The following is a 22,034-nucleotide window of genomic DNA, read 5'->3' as shown; positions in this document are numbered from 1 at the left end:
ACTATTGATTGTTCAGCCAAAATACTTGAGGAAGCTAGTAGAAATCAAAGTGTGACAGGTAGTATATGAAAAGCAAATGCTTTAATACTAGTATCAATTATGTGGAAAATGCTGTATAGTAGTAAATGTTTAAATCACTCTCCCTCCGAAGCTTCAGCTGACAAGACTGACTATTTAGTCCCAAGTGTCAATCATCATAGAGTAACTGTGTTGCACCAAGGGAAGTGCTTTGCAGATAACCTTAGAAACAAATTCAGAAACTGAACACACAAAATATTTCACTTAATATGAAATTCAAGAAATTAATTAGCATACATAAGGCTCTTAGTGAATTTAAAGTGATGTGCAGAGACAATAAAGAATTGAATGCATGGTGGGAAAACCTGATATAAGGAGCAGTGACAGGTAAGAATACTAGATTCCACAGAAGATTAGAAAATGGAAGAAACATTGAGGCAAGGATGCCTCAGTATGACGGAAAAAAAACTCTGAAATTACTATTGGAATTATTAGCAAAGAGTATGGTTCAAAGAGGTTAAAAATATCACACAGCAAGTCCCAGTTGTGTGATGGCTAGTCCTGAATGCCACTCCTGTAAATAATTTACCTAATATATCACAAACCTCTGTAAATTCTACTCTTACTTAATTTGTAAATCTAGTCAGACAGAATAGATTAGAAAAGGGATAATTTGTCATTGTGGAAATAATTGGTTCACCATTGCATAGAGGGTTAGGGATGGAAACCTAATTTATACTTTATAGATTTGTAAATTTTAAAATAGCACTGTTTTGTCTCTGTTTTTTTATAGCAGAGCATAAAAACATAATCAAACTTATTTCTATCTTTCAATGAATATTTTAAACTTTATCTCTGATGGAGTCATTCTGATACCTGCAGCAAGCTATTCAGGGTTAAAAGACATCGTTGCTATTAAAATGAAAATAAGATTTTCTTTATGTTGCAGTAGAATACTATCTCTTCCACTTTCATATGTGGGTTACATGACAATGTGCTTATGTACTTCTTCACCTAAACACAATCCTTTATCTATAAGAACCAAATATGTCAGCAGCTTTCAGGGATGGAAATAAAAATCTCTGTTTTGCATGCCTGGACCTTAACACTTGCCAAGATTTAAAGAAATTGCACAGTTGCTTCCTAAAGGAAACAAAGATATGATATCAAACAAAAAGTTTCATTTCATAAAAAATATAGATGATAAAATGTGGTAGGTTGCCACTACCTTCATCATAAAAGCAATTTTATATTACAGAAATGGAGGAACACCACCCACAGTTTAACTTCAAATTTATACTTGAAAAAATCTTAGAGGCTACTGAGCTAATGAACTCCAGAATGAATACGCAGCCCTGACTTCAATAGATTAATTTACAACCCAAAAAGCAACAGAAGAAGGAACTAACCTTAAAGTGGATTTGAAAGAATGCCAGCTACAATCTACTCAGAACTCCGACAGCCAAACTTTGATTTCATCTAAAGAATCTGCAATTTCAACAGCAACAGAAACTGAAGAAAGCAACATTAAGACGGAAAGTACTGAAGACTTACATACACAATACACTGAGAATTCAGATAACCCAGATGGCCAAAAAACAACTACAACATTGAATATGACTTTTCATCTAAACCAGCTGAAATCAGAAGAAGAAGAAGACCAACCTGACAAATATATTAAGCCAAATATGGAGATTCAAACTATTGAGCCAATAATCTAATGACTATGAAGGGACTAGCTTCCTTGACAGTTTGATGACTGGATGGTCTCCCTTGATTCAAATGACATATGCAGGAATGAAGGGTGATCCACCCAAGGATTTAAAAGCTCTGTTATGGAAGCTGGTTTGGCCCAAAAGGAAGGCCAGAGTTAGACTTAAAAGTGGTTTTCTTTATGTGACATTTAATGGAAGAGCCTTAAATCTCACTTAATGGGTTAAGGAAATTTTAAAAGACATTAATTGATTTAATATTCAGGATTTATATCTATAAGAGAAATAAATTAGTTACTAAAATAATAGTTTTGAATTATAATATAGAAGATGGATTCAGAGGATAAAGGTTATTTTATGAGTAAGTGATGATATTAGAATGAGAAGTAGAATATGATTGTGAAATAAACTAAGAATTTATTTGAATAAATAATAAGTGTAGTTTAGACATGATAACTATTCTGTAATGAACTAAGGAAACCATGGGTTATCCAAAACCTAAATATTATGGACATTAAGCCAACTGGAATACTGTAATTGAAATCAGATAAAAGTTAAAAACAGGATCTGGAGACATATAAGTCAAAAGTTGTTGATAAATGTTTTAAATGATTGAGTTATAACTAGCAATGTATTAATTTGAATTTGGTATAATAACTAAGGGAAATAGAGAGTAAATTTTTGATGATGTAAACTGACATATGTATGGATAAGCTTGTTATTGGACTATGTATTACCCAACCACCATGTTGCTTCCTTAATACCCGAAGCTTTGTAAAAATGGAAAATTAATAAAACTTGTTTAAAAAAATATTTAAAATAAAATACTTAAATACTTGAAAAAGTACTTAAAATCGTGAATACTCAAAAATATATATTTTTCTACCTGCCCATATTGAGAAAAGGAAAAACTCCAGATGAAAATTGATACATTATTCCCATTTCTGGAAATTAATATAGTAAGTATAGGTATTCCCTTTATTACATGTGACTGTTTTAACCCAGAAAATTCAGTTAAAATTGGACCTATTGAACCTATTCCAATAAATGCTAAAATATCTTTTTTAAAAATTTCTCCTTAAAAAGATCTCTGAATAGCCAGATACATTACTATACCTACAAACTACTCCAAACAGTGTATTTCCTCCTGAGCTACTGGCAGAGCAGTGCTCACTTGTAGCCAATATAGTGCCTTTGATATACTCAATTGTAAACTCGGTCAATTAAAAACTTGACACATTGGTTAAGTTTTTGGAATACCTGCTCATGTTTATACTGCTACAAAATGAGAAACCTCAAACCTTGCAAGAAGAATGTGCCCATAATAACTGATAATAACTGATCAAACAACTTCTAAAGGAATTTGACCCGTTAGAACTGACATGTCAAACACAAGGCCCACGGGCCAGATCCGGCCCACCAGGTGATTGTTTCTGGCCTGTGGCTCTGCTCTGGAAACAGTGAAGGACATGCCTGTGGCACTTTGGACTGGTCCAGGCTGATTGGGCACTGATCTATAACCTGGTGTCAGCCATCAAAGCCAGAATGTGCTCAACCTTAGATCCACAGGGCAGCCTGGACCCAGCAACAGGTGCCCCTGCCCTGCTCCCTGGGCATGTGCGCAAGAGGTGATGCTGGTGCTGGTCATTTCCTGTGTGACACCCAGGAGGCAAGGCAGAGGTGGGGTCAGCTCCTCACTGGGAGGGAGGGAGGGAGGGAGGGAGAGATGAAGGGAGGAAGGAAGGAATGGAGGAATGGAGGGAGAAAGGGAGGGTCGGAGTGAGGGAGAGAGGGAGGGAGGAACAGAGGATTGGAGGAAGGAAAAGAGGGAGGGACGGAAAAAAGGGAGGGAGGGAGGCAGGCAGGAAGGAAGGTTATGATGAGAAAGAGGAAGAGTCTGAGGAAAGTCATGCCTTAGCACTTGGCCACAAGCAGCCCTGCTGCCCTTTTACTATCCCTTGTCCCCTCTTCCTGACTCTCCTGGTGATCTCCCATCCTGTTGCTGAGGATACTTTGGTTCCAAAGCCATGCTCTCCTGCACACGCCTTGAGCAACTTAGCCAAGGAGAGTGAGCCAATCAGTAGCAGCCTTGAAGAGGAGGTAAGCACAGTTGGGTGGCCCCTTGGGAAAGGCTGGACTGGGTGCTTGCCCTCCACTGCCCAGGGCTCAGGACATCCTGCATCACTGAGGGTTCTCTGCATGGCCTGAGAGGGACAGCAAGGCTCCTCTGGTGGACAAGGGTATGGCGCTCGCCCTGGTGTTGCCTTCTTTGGCTGGAGACAATGGATCCCCCCAGTCCTACCCGGGCCACCACAGATGCCTCCTGACATGAGAAACATTGAGATGGCCATGCCCACCCTGCCCTTCCATGCCTACCCCGGCCACTCTAGGTCAACCACAAATCGAGTTTGACACCCCTGCCTTAGAAGAAGAGAGATGGAAACATGTTATTCATTAAAAAAAACCACAAACCTAGAACAAAACATCTGTCCAACCCAACCTACTCTGATGCAGCCCCACTGGTGCTGAGCAATCGATTTCATAGACTGTCCCTGGAAGAAAACACGCATTCACCTAGAAAAGAAGCACCATCAAATGCCCCTAAAATAGTAGTAACATCAAGTGCTTCTGTGATAGATAGAAAAATACCCCAAAACTCCCTAGGGAAAAAAAAGGCGAGTGTTGGTGATAGGAGATTCAATTCTCAAGGGAACAGAATTAGCCAGAGGCATGTTGTCTGTCTGGAGAAAAAATCAAAGATAAAACTGGGAAGAATGTTTTCAGAAAATGACTGGCTCACCTTATCAGGAGGCCTTTAAACTAAAATTGAGGAGAAAGGGGGACAAATCTTTAGGATCTCCAGGACCTAATACCAAGCAAAAAAACAACAACTAGAAAACAAGTCAAATAATGAGGTAAGGAGAGATGAAAAGGAAGACAAACTCAAATACCAAATAGGAGACATAGCAAGCATACCCAGAGTCAGACATAAAGATCTCAAATGCCTACATGAAATACAAATGTTCAGAGTTTGGGGAACAAACAGGGTGAACTTGAATTATTAATACATGACAGTAGATATGATATAATTGGAATTACTGGAACTTGATGGCATGAAACCCATGACCCAAGGATAAAACTGTTCAAAATAACCAGACATCATAAAAGAGGAGGTGAAGTTGCACTATATGAAAAAGACCAAAGACGAAAACCTCCTAGAGTACATATGGGTCAACATAAAATAAAAAAAGAATGACATTGCCATAGGTGTATACTAAATGGCCACCCAACCAAGTAGAAAAAAGGATGTACTTTTTGCTAACAAATTAACAAATATATGTAGGAAACACACTACAATAATAATGACTTCACTTAACCTGACATCAACTAGAAGATTAATTCTGCACCTATTAATCTAATAGGTTCCTGACTAACTATCTGATAACTTTGTTGTCCAAAAGATAGAGGAGGGATAGAATAGAATAGAATAGAATAGAATAGAATAGAATAGAATAGAATAGAATAGAATAGAATAGAATAGAATAGAACCTTGGAGGTCTTCTAATCCAGCCGGGGAACCTATACCATCTCAGATAAGTGACTGTCCAGTCTCTTACTAAAAACCTTCAGTGATGGGGCACTCACAATTTCTAAAGGCAAGCTGTCCCACTGGTTAATTGTCCTGACTGTTAGGAACTTTATCCTTAATTCCAGGTTGCTTCTCTCTTCGATCAGTTTCCAACCATTGTTTCTTGTCCTGCCCTCTGGTGCTTTGGAGAATAATTTGATCCCCTATTTGTGGCAGCCTCTCAAATACTGGAATACTGCTATCATGTCACCCCTATTTCTTCTTTTATTTAGACTAGCTAAACCCAAGTCCTGCAGCCATTCTTCATATGTTTTCGTCTCCAGGCCCTGGATGATCTTAGTTGTTCTTCTCTGAACTTTTTCCAAGGTCTCAACATCTTTTTTGTAATATGGTGACCAAAACTGGTTGCAGTATTCTAGGTGTGGTTACACTAGGGTTTTATAAGGTACTAATACTTCGTGTGATTTTAATTCTCACGAACAAGGAAGAAGTGATAGAAGGAGTTGAAACTGCAGGAACCTTGGATGAGAGTGACCACGTTATACTGGAATTCAATATAATACAAACACAAGCAATAGAACATAACAATACCAGAGTCTTAGACTTTAAAAGAGCTGATTTTAGTAAACTCAGAGAGAGGTTGGATGAAAATCCTAAAGGGGAAAACAACTCAAAAAACTTGGGAAACTTTGAAAAATATGATCATAAAAGCCCAGTCCAGCACAATACCATTGAAAAAGAAAAACAAGAAATCTAAGAAGAAACCAGCATGGTTGCACAAACATTTCTCTGATAAACTCAAAATCAAAAAGGACAAGTACAAAAAACGGAAATAAAGAGACATAATTAAAGCAGAGTATCAGCAGGTAGGCCAGAATCTTCAAAGATGAAGTCAGGAAAGCAAAGGCTCAGCATGAACTAAGACTTGCAACAAAAGTTAAAGATAATTTAAAAAGTTTCTTTCAACATATAAATAACAAGAACAAAAATCGAAACAGTCAGTCCACTAAAGAGAGAAGATGGCAAGGAAATAAAAGGCAACAGAGAGAAAGCAGAGCTACTTAACTCTTTCTTTCCATGGGTCTTCACGCAAAAATAAATTATAGCCCAATCTACCAAAGACAGATTAGAAATAAAAGCAAATAAATAAATAAGCAAAAAAAATGGTAAGAGAACACCTGACTGATCTTAATGAATAGAAATCACCAGTACCTGATGGATTACACTCCAGCATTCTAAAGGAGATTGCAAATGTCATCTCAGAACCACTGTACTATATCTTTCAAAAATACTGGAGCAACAGGGAACTACCAGAGGACTGGAAAAGAGCTGATGTTGTTCCCATCTTTTAAAAAGGGGAAAAAACAGATCCAGGAAACTACAGATCAATCAGCCTAACATCAATAACCAGGAACATACTGGAAAAAAAAAACAGATCTGCGAACATCTAGAAATGAGTAAAGTAATAATTAAAAGTCAGCACAGGTTTGTTAAAAACAGATCACGCCAAACCAATCTTATTTCATTCTTTGACAAAGTGACTATATTAGTAGACCAGTGAAATGATATGGACATAGTATACTTAGGCTTCAGCAAGTTTAGATCAAATAGATCACAACCTATTTCTTGGTAAGCTAGAAAAAAGTGGGATAGATAGCACCACTATCAGATGGATTTGTAACTGGCTGACAAACTGTACTCAACAAGTAGTCCTTAATGGTTCTACATCTAGTAAGCAATGGGGTACCACAAGATTCTTTCTTAGGCCCAATACTTTTCAATATCTTCATAAATGACTTAGATGACGGAATAGAAGGGAAACTTATCAAATTTGAAGATGATACTATGCTGGCAGGAATAGGCAATAGGAAGGAAGGAAGGAAGGAAGGAAGGAAGGAAGGAAGGAAGGAAGGAAGGAAGGAAGGAAGGAAGGAAGGAAGGAAGGAAGGAAGGCAGGCTTTCATTCCTACTGCTTTTTTGCCCATCTGTGGTCATCTGTTTAGTAAAGAAATATTTCTGACATGATGGACCAATGGGGTATAGGTTGTCTTGTACAATCTATATTTTTGAGATCTAACTTTTTCATCCTTTGCTCAGTCATCCATGCTGAGATGTATTTAGACTAATTTCAGGCTATGCTAATGAAAATTCTGGCTGAGGCAAATTGTTGGAATAGATTGTCTGGTTCATTCTTCTAAGAAGGAAACAGATTTCATCTCGCCTGGCTTATTGCAAACTTACTTACTGACCGAGCTCTGTGCATGTGGGGTTTAAAAAGAGCTTGGACCAAAGTTAAAAAAAGATTTCAACATCTTGACTCAAAAGGAGACAGACTATCAGTTTATAATGTTTCTATTTTCATCTTCCTACCCATGTTTCGTTATCTCTTAATATATTCCTGTATTACAAGACAAAAGGACATTGATTCTGGTATACCTAGAGATCTTTTCCTCAATAGTGAGGAACAGTGAAATACAACAATTTTCCCTTATAAAATCAACTGTGTATCTATTTTGATATGGAAAGTGAAATAGCTTGTCAGATTTATTATCTCTGGAAAGCAGAACTGTACACCCCAGTAATTATTTTTTTTAACTAAATCATCAGTTCAAGAAATTCCAAGAAAGTGTACTATAATTACTGCTGTGAGAAGCCACTGGACTTAATTGAAATTTACATATTGCAGTTTAGCATCTTTTCATTGGATTTATGGAATTATTGTATCCAGCTCATATTCTTTTTAATACTGTACTATTACCTGACTGCTTTGTTATTTAAACTGCTATAATAAAGCTTATCTATCTATCACATATTTTTGCATATTTATTCTCACTAGGATTAGAGTTATCTCTTTGAAATAAGTATTTCTTTAAATTCTGAACATCACAGCATTTCAGTATGTATGATTTTTGTATCTATTATAAAGTAACTTTACTACTTTAATAAAGTCAACTTTCAATTTTCAGTGGTAGAATGCATGCATGTTTATCTGTACTTGTTGAATTGAATGACTTTGTGTTATAGGTAAAAGTGAGTAATAGTGTAATGACAACACTAGATCTCACTGGCACCCTAAAAATGGTTTCCCATAGCTAAATTTAGAGTTATTGCACATAAAAATTAAATTTTACTAAGGATGCACTCCACAACTTATCATAAAACAAAAACAAAACCCACCATATTTTTTTGACAATTCCATCATTACTATGAAGAATGTGTTGATTTTAAATATCACCAGAACTCAGTTTTATATAATTTGAAGCAATATGAGGCTCATAATTTTTTCTCCACTATCCAAAGATAAGCAAAAAAATTGCAGGATAAACAAAATCTTCATACCTTGTCTAGTCTCCCACAAACCTAGCTATGTATGCTTTTTAACAACTTTGGAAAACAAATCAGAAAATATCATTACTTTATATATATATATATATATATATATATATATATATATATATATATATATATATATATATATATATATATATATTCTGAGGTTTTCACGGGTATTTGTATGTAGGTCTTTGGTTGTTCGGGTTTTCTCTCGCGTAAAATTGGAAGTGTCTTGGCGATGTTTCGACGAAGTCCCATTCGTCATCTTCAGGCTGGTGTTTTCAGCTTCGTGCTTTGAGCAGCAATGTGTGGTCTTAGCTGTTTCTTCCTTTGAACTGCCAGTGGGGGTATGAACTGATTGGGTGGGAGCTTGGCTGTGTTCTGATTGGGTGGAGGTGTGTTCTGATTGGTTAGGGGTTTGGCTGTGCTCTGATTGGCTGAGGGGTTGGCTGTGCTCTGATTGGCTGGGGGGTTGGCTGTGCTCTGATTGGCTGGGGGAGTGTTCTGTTTGGGTGGGGGCTTTGTTGTGCTCAGGTTAGTCTGAGTTGAGGGCGATTTAAGATGGTGGGCTGCCTTGCTATTTTTTGGCTTCACATTCGTGGTCGTGCCTCATCTTATGGTGGGTGTCAGTTTGCTTCATGTATGGATCAGAACACACCTCTTTTTTGACTGAGAACATAAGAACTCAGTCAAAAAAGAGGAGCCAACATCTTCCCTGGTCCAACACCTTAAAGCCACAGGACATGAAATTGACTTTAAAAATACCAGAACTATCGCCAAAACTGAACATTTTAATAACAGAACAATCAGAGAAGCCATCGAGATAGAAAAATGCCCATACAGCATTAACAAATGAAATGATACCTCCCACCTACCAGCCATTTGGAAACCTGCCCTTATTGACAAAAGACTCCCTAACATAAAGAGTGACACCAGACCCACACTCACAAAAACCACACAGGATGTCACCACCACACATCCATGCAAAAAGCAAACACAAAGCCACACCGATGATGAGGCACGACCACAAACCAGAAGCCAGACCATAGCTGCATCATTAGCCACTTTAAACCCCTCCAATCCATACATGAAGCAAAATGACACCCATCATGAAGATGAGGCACGACATATACGTATACTATTCTCTAAGTGTTGTCACCAGGATTAGAGCTATTCTCAATAGCTCGTGGCAGAACATCATTTCCCATCTTTTTTAAGATTGCATAAAGTTTAGTTGGAATCATTTTTTTAGTATCGTCCTCTTTAGTCAAGTTTTGCTCTTCTTCCAAAGATTTTTTCTCTATCAGAAAGTCAAATGGTGTCTGCCAATCAGCTTGTCCTTCTAAGGTAAAATCCTCCATTTTCTTATTATAGATCATTTGTTCATTAATTTCAAGTCTTTTTTCCTATATCAATTGATAATCCAACTGTAAATTTGCTTATTCCATCTCAGTGGACTGAGAAGTCTCTTGAACATAAACTGCTGTTTCATTTAATCCTTGTGCTTTACCTTGTCAATATAAAGAAACCTCCTTTGTGCAAGCAATTATCTTCTCCGTATTTTCCAGAATTTTGTCCAAGATATACTTATACGTAAGCTCTAAACAGGTTTCCTCCATTTTTATCATATTTGAAATCATTATCTTTTGGGAGGAGACTATATTTAAAAGCAATCAATCAATATCCATCTCCTCCCAGCTTCTTAGTCTTTTTCCTTTGTATTAAATGAAAGCCAAAACCAGATTCCAACCAAAGAGAGTAGCAAGTACAATAAGTAGTTTCACCCGAAGATATCCCCCAGAAAATAATCAAAGTTAATCCAATATTCAGTCTTTCTGGACACCATAAAAAATAAAAGAAAACAATATTCTCCAAGTATGTAACATATTAAATCTCTATGAGAAACTTTCTTGAAGCTCCCCGATATCCAAAAATAAAATCAACCATTAGAACAAAAATAAATTTTAAGCTTCTCTTCCCCCATTTAAAATGCCACTTCATCAAAAAGGGAAATAATTCCGAAGAAAAAAGCTTTTCACAGGAAAAAAAAGAAATAGAGATTAAAAGAAAAGTCTCACTGAATCTTCCACGGTGGGTCTGTTTGCTTAGGTGATCTTATGGCTTACGGTCGGCGCAGCTAAATGATCGGCCATTTTACTGACTGATCTTTACTCTGTCAGCCCAAAGGAGATACTCGGAGTACAGAGGATGCCGCCGCCCCTCTTCAACCATCCGAGAAGCCTCCTCAATGGTGATCGCTCCTCCAGAGTGACATTTCAACCCTCTCAGGGGTCTACCAACAGAGGAAACTCGGCCGGCAAAGGGACAACTCCCTTTGCTCGACCGCACCACTGCTACCAGGAATCGGAAGCCCAAGACTTGAAAGGTGTTTTAATGTGCAAACCTTTGAAGAAATTCCATCAAAACTGGATTTGGTCAATGAGAATGAAATCTTGATAGGATCTATACACTGGAAGAAATCTATCAGACTATAAAGCTCTATCACATGAGGCTTTTGATCCTTTGAGAATGGGAGATTTGATATTCATAAAGCTTTTCTGCACATTTGACCTTGACACTATGTCATGTGGTCATGACAAGCTGCCAACTCATTTCCCATTGCTATGTGCTTGGTTTCTAATGCATGGATTATTTTCTCAAGAGATTCAAACATTATCTTCCTAAACTTTTTTATATTCTTCTATTTAGAATCAAAGTTTTCTTTCAAGTGCTTCATCATTTAACACATATTTTGTGAGCCTTCTTCTTATGACTTGCATCATGATCAGCAACTCAAAATTAGTTACTTCTCCAAAGTCAATTCCATATAGTATCTCAGGGGTTAAAACTGTTTGCTGCACATCTATCAGCCAAAGCAATTGCCTTTTCTGTTGGAGCCGAACTCTTAGGCACAGAGATAATTGGATCAACAGCTGGTAAGGATTTTCCATCTTTTTTTGAGATGGTGCCATCCCAGAGGGTGAAATAGAAGGGGAAGGCAAAACTGCTTCTTATGTTTATGAGGCATATTATCTCCCCCAAATTTAAAAGTTAATAGAAATTGTTTTAATTAACTTTTTTGCTTACCAATTATTTTTAACAAGCAGTCCAGATGTAGTTTTCAACAGCTCACAGAGGGAGAGAGGAAGCAACTGCAGTTCAACATCCTTGCTGTAAGCCTTTCTTCCTCCCTTTTTTCTTCTCTTACTTGTTGCCCAGCCACAAAAAACTAATTTATACCCATTGGAAATAATTGGGGTTTACATATAAAACAAACTATTATTTCTCATACTGTTAGCATTTCCTAAAAATATAGAAAATAGTTGTTTGGTAAGGATATGCTTTAAAAGTTGCTAAGCTATGTTTTGCTTAATGTATAAATAATGTATAATTAATCTGTCAATTGATATGTTTCAGACATTAAGCCAATGCCATTTTTTAAAGGAAAAAGAGGGTGAGGATAATGCTAATGGCTCTACAAGGAACGGGCGGCAGGATGTTTCAACATGAATTGAATAAAATCAGCAATCTCATTCTCCCACATTTGTATGGAAGTTCCAAATACACAAGCCTGGCAAAGCTCTTTGTCCAATTGTATCATTATCAGGGAAGTCAACATATAACACAGCTATTGAACTTTAAAAAAAAAAAAAGCTTGGATATCTCACAGACAGGAATGAATATTCTATCAAGTTCCCACTACAGTGCCTCCAGCCATATCAAATACCTAATAACAGAAGAAGATGAGATTATGGCTCCATTCAATGTCAAAAGATGAACAATAGAAAAGGATACATGAAATAATCAGTAACATCTTCAAAGGAATAAAATGCACAAGGGAAGAAGATAACAGCATACTACCTTTCCTGGATATCTTCATCAGAAGAGGAAATGGTGGCAAATTAAACACAAATCTATCATAAAGCCACTAACATTAACTAAGTGCTAGATCACTAAGGTAATAGCCAAATGTCTCAAAAGAAGATATATGTAATAACATTATTCAGATTAACAAAAACACATTGCAGGAGCCCAGAGCACCAAAATAAGAAAAAAAGATCACCTATACAGCATTCTTCAACAGAATGGATATTAACACAATTTAATCAAAAAGTGCTTGACAGCTCAAACCACCACAGCACAACCAGCACAAGGTATGAAAAGGACAATACTGCCATAAGTAAAAAAAAAAAAAAATCTCAGAAACAACCAACAGACTATTACAACCACACACTATCATCACAGCACACAAACCAACTAACCTCTCTTCCTCCCCCCAAAAATATAAGTAATTCAAAAGACCCAGTTATCCAAGGGAGGGGGAAATCAGGAGTCATCTACAACATACAGTGTAAGGACTGTAATAACCAATATGTAGGTCAGACAGGCAGAAGATTATCCAAGCACACCCATGAAGTCAGGAGACACAATGAAAACTTGTTAATTTCACAGTATATGGACAGACTTAATCATAGTTTCAGCTGAGAAACTGTGAGCATTACAGAACAAGCTAAATCCAAAAACTCTAGAGAAACTGGAAGCTTGACACCCAGACAAATCAGTCATCAACAGAAGCATAGAGATAAACAACATTTCCACACCATTCAAAATAAACAATAAAACTGAACAAGGAACAAAAGACCAGTACATTTATTCCACAGCAATGTACACTGAGATAAACAGGGATTAAAACTAGGATTAACAGTAGATAAACAATCAAGCAATAAACAATGCCATAATCAAGAAACTACCAACTTAGACAAACAAGAAGTAAATAACAGGCTGACTTCCGGTTTGCAATTGGGGTGCTGGCAGACGTGCAGGGTGATTGCTCCCTCCGCCATCCAAATTTCTCCTGCTGGGGGCCATGAAAAGGGGCAAAAGTCACCCTGGAGGGGCGATGAGCATGAAGACGGCTTCTGAGAGAATGTGGAAGGGTGGCAGCCCTCCCATTTGATCCCGGACAACTTTTCGAACTGACGGGGAAAAGATCGGCCATTTATGGCCATCACCAAGCTGCTACCAGCCAAGGCCAAAATCACTAAGAAGCACTTTGAAAGCACTGCGGAGGAATTGGGTGAGATCCTATCTTCCTTTTACCCCAAGTATTCTTCCTGTAAAAAGCCTCTGGAAATTTCTTCCCCCTGTGAGGAGAGAGGGAAGCGAATGTCTTCCTCCCACCGTTTAAAATGGCAGCTTTTGACTATCTAGGGGCCATAAAGCCTTGAAAAGATCTACTAAATAATTGGATTTGCTTCTGTCTGATATTCTGGGACCCAAAAAGTTCCTACTTTTATGGGGATTTGCTACTCTATTTACTCCTTAAAAAGAGGAAAAAACCTAAACTGGATAAAAACCTAGCCTGGGACTTGAAAGATTTTAAATGTTATCAAGGACATCTTGTGGCAAAACTTGGTACAGCAAGTGAATATTCCTGACAAAAAGACCTGCTTAGAACCCAGATCTGGCCTTGGTATTATCTAAAAGAGATTACAAGCTGAGAGAACAGCTGGGCAGTGAAATTGCTCTTTAGGACTGTGGAGGTGAATACCTACTGACTTTCATTTTATAAATATCCTTCACTAAAAGACTATCTATAACTACATCAAAAATGGAGGAGGACCAGTAATAAATTTCATTTAACTATAAACTTATATTTGAAATTTTTTTTGAAGCCATGGAGATAATTAAACTAGACTGAAAAACAAGGGCGCCAGCTTAAAGCTACAAAGCAAAACCCTGACTACAATCAAAGAACTCACAATTCAAAAAACAACAGAAGCAGAATAAATTAATACTAAGACAGAGGACTTTACAGATCAAAAAATACAATATATTGAAAATCCAGACAATCAAATCCTGACTGCAACTAAAAAACCTACAACCCAAAAAACAACAGAAGCGGAATAAAGAAATACTAAGATGGAGAGTGCTAAAGATCAACAAGTACAACCTACTGAAAATCTAGACAACCAAATAACAACCATAAAATTGGACATGACTTTTTACCTAGACCAGAAGAAACCTGAGGAACAGATTGAATTGAAGACAAATATCTTAGAGCAAATATGAGCATCTGGGCTACTAGGGTGACAACTTAATTACCATAAATGGGCCAATTCCTCTGGAAAATTGATAACTAGATGGTCTCCCTTGGTTCAAGAAACATGTACAAGAATGAAGGGAGATCTATCTGATGATCTAGATGCATTGGTATGGAGGTCTAGTTGGCATGAAAAGAAAGCCAGAGTTAGATTTAAAAAAATGGGGTCTTTTGATTTATTTGAGAGCATCCTAAAGCCTCAACTGATGGGCTAAAGCAAACTTCTGAGATGAAGAGAAATGTGATTATTAGATTTAACTATTGTTAGGAAATGATAAAAATAAGGGATTAATTGGCCTAATATCAAGGATTTAGATCTCTAAGGGAAATGAAAACTAATTATTAGGGAATAGCTTTGAATCATTGTTTAGCCCAGACAGCACAGATGATGGATTTGAGACAATGAAGTATACTCCATTAGTAAATAATGATGTACTAGGATGAGAAATAGAAACTGTTTATGAAATAAGAGTATATTCAAGTAAGCAATAGGTATATTTTATTATAATTTTTATAGAGTGAAATAAAGGAAATTTGGGTTATTCGAAATTTAAATATTATGGATGTTAAAGGTTACATTGGAATATTTTAATTAAAAATTAGGTAAATTTAAATACAGGATATGGATATGTATAAGCAAAAATATAAGGATGAATGTTTTAACTAAGCCTGTTACCACTAGAAATACTGTATATTAGCTTAAATATGATACAGTAAATGTTAAGGGAAATAGAGAAGGAATTTTTTGATGATGTAACCTGAGATATGTACTAAAGATTTTGTTATTGTACTATTGACTGCCCAATCACCACACTGCTTCCCAAATACTTAAATGTAAAACTGGAAAACCAATAAAAACTTGTTATATAAAAAAGAAGTAAATAACAGGCTAATTCAGGAACTGTTAAGGAGAAAGCCACACTCTGACCAACTCTGACAGATCAACATACTCTATATAAATAGAGAACAATCCTGTTCCATTCTAGAACTGAAGATGCTGGGTAATGAAATGTCTGCAGGACAGCAGCCAAACTCTGAAAGGACCAAAGACTTCAGTTTAGACAAACTGTTCTCCCTCTGTGCCATCCGAGAATTCTCTGAGTACTTAAATTCTGTGCATTCAACTATGTCTATGCATTTGCTGAGTTGAAAGAAGAGGAAGCAAGAAGTTATCTACCTTTTTTCAGAAAAAAGGTATAGTAATATGAATGTTTGCTCTTATATACACAATTCCTTTAATTTTCATATGGAGTAGAATTTCTCCAAGCAACGTCAAGAGATCAGAGATTTTTCCCTTTCCCTTTTTTTTTTGTAATTCTTCTAGTTGCAGTTCAGTTGTAGCACTTTCCAAGTGTGCAGGAAGGGTTATCAACAAACCACAAAGCAGAACTGATTTGTAAACAGGATGTTCAGAATGCTTGCTACCTTTTACAGCTTTAAGGGCATTTATTTTGCCCAATCCTATTAATTTCTTTATATTCAACATAGCATCCAAGACTAAAGTCATTCTCATAGTTCTGGAACAGTTATTTAAAAGCATCCAGAAGATTTTGCCAGAAGTGATTGTATGCATGAATATGGGTATTTGTTTTAATTTTACTTAGTTCAAAGCTTTTGAACCATTCTAAGAAAAGCTGAACCATCAAAATAAATACCATTTCTTTCTTTCTTTCTTTCTTTCTTTCTTTCTTTCTTTCTTTCTTTCTTTCTTTCTTTCTTTCATGGAAAAGACAATGACAATAAGAATGACACCTGATAAAGCAGCTTCAAATGATAGACAAAATAAACAGCACAACTCAAGGGGAAGAGTGATTTACTTTACTTTGTGAATTTGGATGGAAAAGGGTAAAGAGGGCTGCTGTGAATTGTCCTTGCTCAGTCCTCCATGCAAAACAAACATAACAGGATCCAAAATTGTGGGTATGCGGGTATATCAAATTGGAACTGCTGTTCTATAGATTTTCTAATAAACATGTGTAAAATACGGGGGAGGGGGGTACCTTCCACATGCTGCTTTTCCTTCCCCCCATGTGCTCAAGTTACCATGAATGAACTTCTATGAAATGCTACAGTCTCAGCACAGCAGTCAATACAAACTCACTGCATGCAGCCAATTGAAAAGAACCATTCATTATTTTTGTTGAGGTCATATAATTATTTTTTGTTGCTGCTTATTTGAGCAAAAACTTTATACAGATTTTTTTTTATCTTTCTTCCTTTCTCTCTTTTATTGGTTCAGTACATAAACTGAGATTAAACAAATTTCACAGGCATTCTAGTACAAAAACAAACAAGAAAAGGCAGTTCAACTAAATTGCTTCAGGAACACTCTGATCAAATCACACATTACAGGAACTGCAGATTAATCAGAATTTTTATTTGAATAAAGCAACATTTCACCATCTCTATATGCTATGCTATGTCTGAGCTGTTGAAAAAGATCATACTAAGTAAGATCTTATTAGTATTTTTGTGACTCTTCTTTTAGAGTATTTTTAAAACATAACAGTTTTTGCTTCTAATGTAGACTTTAGCTTACTTAAACACATTAATTTCAATAAATTAAAGCAAAGGTACATTACTTTCTTGCAGCAGAATCATGTAGGGACAAAACAATATGGGGGAGTGATGGGATTCAAATACCTGAACACCTGGTTCTCTGCATCGTTGCTGCTTACAGAAGTCCATTCTGGGCCTAGGCCTCCAAGATCCAGAATGGACTTACGGAAGTGGTATCCATGCAGTTCTGGTGGGCTGTTCTATGTCTGGGAGGCCTCTGCCGCCCAGAACGGACTTCTGCATATGGAGTCCATGAACTTCTGGTGAGCTGTTCTGTCCCTGGGAGGCCTCCTCGGCTCAGAATGGACTTCCACAAGTGGCATCCACATACTTCCAGTGGTCCATTCTGGGCCTTGCGAAAAAGGGCTAGGGCATCAGCTGGTTTGCCAAAGTCAACAAAAAATTGGCTAGGGGTTCTACTGAACAAGCTGAATCCCACCATTGATATAGGGGAAAGTGATGATATAATGACACCATAAAGGTAACTCTCAATTTACAACCCATTCATTTAATTGCAACAGCAATGAAACAAGTGATTTATGACCAGTTTTCATACTTAGGATCCTTGCAGCATCCTCATTATAATCCATCCAATTTGTAAAATGAGGCACAGCTCATTTAACAGCTGTCTTGCTTAACAATGGAAATTTTGGGGTCAATTGTGTATTCGTAAGTTGGCAACTACCATTAATTATGCCCTTCACTGAATTTTAATAGGGACAAATAGGTGAAAAAGACACCTATTTTGCTTCCCAATTGCCTGTGGGGAAAAAATAAGTCTAATTTGTGGATAAATTAAAGAAAAGGGGTTTAATGAGATTTAAGGTGCTCATTTTAACCATAAATTCCCAAACTCTCAAAGCACCAACAATAAATAAATAAATAAATAAATAAATATTTTAGCCCTGATGACTATATATGTTGTTAAGATAGATGTTGCTAAGATAGATGTGTCTAAACTTTCCTGATTGATAATGCTCTTAGTGTGTCAATATTTTTTTCATGACATCACTAGGCAACAATACTGATAAAAACCTCTCCTTCACAAAATTATGACATTGAAATGGACATCACAAAATTTAAAATGTCCTTTGAGTTTGTTGCAGTTCCTCAAGATACCATAGTATTACTTGGGAATCACTGTCAAAGTATTATCATGGTTGCATAGAACTGTGGCCACTAGTAGCAATATGTTTCTTAGGATATAAATGTGACAGTTAAAGAGCTACAAGGAAGTTCCTGAAGGGCCAGCAGCATATGGGATGATTTTAAATAACCAAAATGAAAATGGTATCAATAAAATTGTATTTCCACTCTGTTTTGTATCTGCATCAATATTACATGCATGATCGATAGTGTTTCCATCTTGCCTTTTTTTGAAAACTCTTCCTTCTCCCTCAGTGAGCACTGCTGACTAGAGCTACATTGTGTTTAGCCCATCACTTTTGTAAGGGTGTGGTAATTTACCATTTAAACAGAAGTGTATGGCTTACCATGTGATTACCCATGGCATCTGATCTCTAAAACAAATGTGGAATGTTTTGGCCTGAGAAACTGAATATGACTGCAGCAAGTTATTCTTTGATGGCCCTGTTGGAAGCTGGTTCAAAGGAGAAGGAGGAGGAACCAGGGCCATCTGATGGGGGTGGTATATTTTCCCAGGAATGCCCAGAGAGCCTGGGGACTATGGATGATGCAGTCCTAGGCCTGTCTAGCATTGGGGGAAGTGGTCAGCCAGACAGAGAGCCCACTGCCCTAACAAAAGCAGGAGAGGATCAGCTGCTGAAGGCCAGCAGTGATGAAAGACAACAGATCATCTCTGACAAAGAACAGCTGCCTCTCCCACGCAATCCAAGGATGTGGAGGATGGAGCATAGGAAAGTACAGAGGAGATTTGTGAGGCTGCTTCTGAGGAAGTGGCTCTGCCCTTCCTCACAAGGAACACCTGATGTGGGATGGTTTAGCTGGATGTAAGGGGAAGGTGCACTTGCAGGGAACAACCATTTGCTTCAGTGCACAATTCCCTGGTCTTTGTGAATCCTGTTTTTTGGACTCTGGATCATGCTTCTGCTTTGTGGACCCTGAATCTTGCTTGTGGAACTCAAACTTGGCCTTGTGTTGTCTGAACCACAGACTGCTTTGTAGACTCCAAATCTTTTTTCTGGACTGTGAACTTTCTCCTTGCCTCCTAAAGCAGCCTTGGACCTAGTTTGTGGGGCTGGGTTTTGTGGGTGACTGCTGTCAGGAAAAGTGGGATGGAGATTTATCAGCCCTTTTGGAGTACCATTCATTCATCACTGCAAAGCTGTGCAAAAATGGACTATATTGGTATCTGCCCTTGCCAGTGTAACTTGGATCAGAACATATTCCTTCCATCCTATATGGTCTCTCTCCCTAAAGCCAGTAGTGCCTTTCTCAAGGATCAGTGAAGCCAGCATATAGGGAGGTAGAATTTGAAGGTGGTCCCAGACCACACTATCTAAGCCATTGGATAAAATTGCACAATTTCATATTTGCACTCTGATCCTTTTATCCATAAAAAAGCATTAAATGAAGGCTTGTAAAACTGTTTGCAGATGACAATGGCAAGGAGTAGGGTAAGTAAAAGAATTGACATTTTCTACTTAATTTTTTTTTCTTAAAAATCAAAAAAAGTTTTTCTACATAATACTTCACATCATTATAGATATCATGGTGAATATTGTCTCAGGTGAGAAGGGTTGTTTATAAGATGTGGAATAAATAATCTGTTGAGATATCTTTCTCATGGAACAAAAAGCAAATTTCCCCAACTTAGACATTCTCCAGATGTGTAGTTTTCAACTCCCACAAGTCTTCCACTGCTAAAATACTGGACAGTGAAACCAATTATGTCTGTGAATTGTGGAAAAATGCAGAAGCCATAAGTGAAAAAGTATTGCTTCTATAGGGATGAAGAGACAAAAAGCAGCCAGGTGCTGCTAATCAAATGCCCTTGATCAATTGATCATCAACAAGTGTGACTATCTCTATAAAATCCAAAGTTTTAGGAGTATGCTAGCCTCCAGCATTGAGATGTATGCTAACACAATGCTAAGAGTAAAGACATCAGCAATCATCTTAGAGAAGCAATTGTATAAGGCTTTTTCCAAACAATTTAAAACCCTTTATCTACAGTGAGAAAGATTATTCACAAGTGGAAAACATTCAAGACAGTTGCCAATATTCTCAGGAGTAGACATCTTAGCAAATTCACCCCAAGCTTAGACATGCAATATTAAGAGAAATTGCAAAAAATCCAAGAGTTATATCTCAGGCTCAACAGGCCTCAGTTAGAATGTTAAATGTTAAAGTTCATGACAGTACAATTAGAAAAAAACTGAACAAGAATTGTTTGTTTGGAAGAGTTACCAGGAAAAAAATGTCTTCTCTCTAAAAAAAGTATATAGATTTGCAAATTTGCATCTGAAGAAATCACAAGACTTATGGAACACTGTCTTTTGGACCAATCTGGAGATGATTGGCCATAATGCACAGCAACTTGCTTGGTGAAAACCAGACACAGAATATCAGCGCAAACATATCATACCAACTGTCAAGTGTGGTGGAGAGTGATGATTTGGGCTTGTTTTGCAGCCACAGGACTTGGGCACCTTGTAGTCATTGAGTCAGCCATGAACTCCTATCCATACCAAAGTATTCTACAGTCAAATGGAAGACATCTATTCAACAGCTGAAATTTGGTTGACATTGAGTCATGCAACAAGACAATGATCTCAAACACATCAGCAAATCTACAACAGAATGGCTGAAAAAGAAAAGAATCAAGATATTGCAATAACCCAGTCAAAGTCCAGACTTCAACCCAATTGAAATTGGGTTATGGTAGGACCTCAAGAGAAATGTGAATAAACAAATGTCCACAAACCTCAATGAACTGAAGCAATGTTGTAAAAAAGATTGGACTAAAATTCTTCCACAATGATGCGAGAGATAGATAAGGGTATACAGAAAACAATTACTTCAAATTATTGTTACTAAACAAGTTATTGTTCTACATGCCATTGATCATAAATGTACTTAATTTTTCACACATGGCTTTTCCAGTTTGGCTTTCTCTTGTAAAATAAATGATGAACTGGTGTAATATGTCATGAGTTGTTGTTCATCTGAGATTGTATTTACCTACTTTTAAGAACTGCTAAGGACCTGATAATTTTTACTCTGTCCTGATACAGAAAACATAGAACTCAAAGAGGGTGTACTTACTTTTTCACATGATTGTATCTGGATAGTAACTAGGTTTAGGAAGAGATAACTAAAACAATTACCACACTATGTTCACTTTTGTCATTTGCAAATCTTGACTAAAGAGTAACTGCATAAATAGGTACTATAGAAATATGGCAATATTTAACAACTGCTATCAGAGAAGGAGAGGGTCCATTAAGCTATTAAGAGAGCCTATTAAGCAGACCATGGTTTTATTGAAAGAGTTACTAAAAGGACTAGGTCATTATGCTAGTTGCATGGATAAACAGTTCCCCCAGATAGAAAGCCCTTGAGGTTGATCTTGACATTTTAAACTATAAAAATTACTCCCCACATGAATAAGAGTAGTGTGAATGAGATCTAATTGTCCAAAAATGGAACTGCAATTTACATGAAAATATAAGGAATTATGGAACACTTCTTCAAAAATCCTAGACTATTAATTCTTTGAACCCCACCATCTTCTCCT

This window comes from Crotalus tigris, unplaced genomic scaffold, assembly GCF_016545835.1.
Source record: "Crotalus tigris isolate CLP2741 ecotype Arizona unplaced genomic scaffold, ASM1654583v1 scf7180000017823.751728, whole genome shotgun sequence".
Taxonomy (NCBI): domain Eukaryota; kingdom Metazoa; phylum Chordata; class Lepidosauria; order Squamata; family Viperidae; genus Crotalus; species Crotalus tigris.
This window is presented reverse-complemented; position numbering follows the sequence as displayed.